This window comes from Amblyraja radiata, chromosome 1 (assembly GCF_010909765.2).
Source record: "Amblyraja radiata isolate CabotCenter1 chromosome 1, sAmbRad1.1.pri, whole genome shotgun sequence".
NCBI classification, from domain to species: Eukaryota; Metazoa; Chordata; class Chondrichthyes; order Rajiformes; family Rajidae; genus Amblyraja; species Amblyraja radiata.
In genome coordinates this window covers 94,206,094-94,207,582 of record NC_045956.1, presented here as the reverse complement: position 1 = coordinate 94,207,582, position 1,489 = coordinate 94,206,094, and the positions used below count along the sequence as shown (strand labels likewise).

General features: G+C 36.9%; 1 pseudogene; it reads left to right on the top strand.

Annotated features, from left to right (window-relative positions):
• Positions 1 to 210: 210 nt before the first annotated feature.
• LOC116983284 lies at positions 211 to 319 on the top strand (annotated as a pseudogene).
• Positions 320 to 1,489: the final 1,170 nt, after the last annotated feature.

The following is a 1,489-nucleotide window of genomic DNA, read 5'->3' as shown; positions in this document are numbered from 1 at the left end:
ATTTGCTGATGTTTCTACACGATATGGAACACCAGATGCCGATCTACTCGTATCCAGACATAATCACCAATTACCAAATATGTCATATGGGATACAGACACTGGACATCAGCAACAGATGGGGTTTTAGCTGCATTGCAAGGGAAGAATTATTATCTACGCATTCCCTTCCTAACAAAATAGGATATGGCGCTTGACGCATCAATCATAGATCAGATCTCGGCTTTTTGGCTAAGATCAAGTATAATATCTGTTCTTATCAGTTTAAATGTCTGATATGTCCCTTATCTAGGGACCATATATCATAAAATTAAATAAATAAATAAATAAATAAATAGAAAAGATTTTAAATTTTTTTTTTTTAAAAGTGAAAAATAAATAAAACGATATATTCGTTTTAAGAACAGAAACCTTTTCTATTGTTAAGTATATTCGTTTTAAGAACGAAAATGGCAAGCATTGATTCAAAGGATGCTTACAATTTCAGTACCCATAACAGGTGACCACGGACGTTATTTTTATCTAATTGGATGGCTCAGCTCTAGCAGTATAGAGCACTACCTAATGTGTTTACATTAGCACCTAGGTTATTTACAAAATATGACAACCAGCCACACGATGGTAATGGCTTCTTTGGATGACATACTAATTGTGTGGAAACTTAGGACGGGCTGAACAAACGGTAACAGCCACTTAGCAATTATTTGGAAACTAGGATCATTATCCATCCAATTAAATCAAAATTAAAGCCTTCAAACTAAAGCGATTATTTGGGGTTCACCATTAACTCATATCCTCATGTCAGTAACTTTGCCAACAGAGGTTACAACCTTAATAGAGGCATACAGCAAAATCATTGACATGAGGATAAACCATCCATCAGACTGGTAGCAAGAATATTGGCAACATATGGTTTCCAGCCACATAATTCAGACCCTTACATTATAAAGATTTACAGAGGGCCAAAATATGAGCTCTTAAAATTAATGGTGATCATTTCAATAGAATGAAGAAGCCATACAGAAGCCATATTGGAACTAAATGGTGGGAAGATAACATTGGGCATTGCTCCAATCCTATCATTGTCAGCAACCAGTCTATGGTCCTACATATGGATACTATGCACTAGGATGGTGTGTTACCAATTCCATCTCCAGCTGTGGAGGAAGATGGAATACACAGCAAGCATCATTATTACTAACACTGGGCATAACTACCTGGAAATGTTGGGTGTTTTTTCATGGCCTAAAGTCATGTTGCTCTGGAATATATTAAACAGGTTATTAGATTATAAATTAACAACACTACTGTGGTAGCACATATCAACCACATGGGTGAAAGGGAATCTACATCATGTAACAATCTGGCCAACACAATTTGGCAACCTCATCAGGGGGGGGGTACTAAGGGAAATACTACGAGACTCTGCGTCTGGTGTTTTTAATAGTACCCGACTGACCTACCCAACCATGGTTCTAGGTGGTATTAGG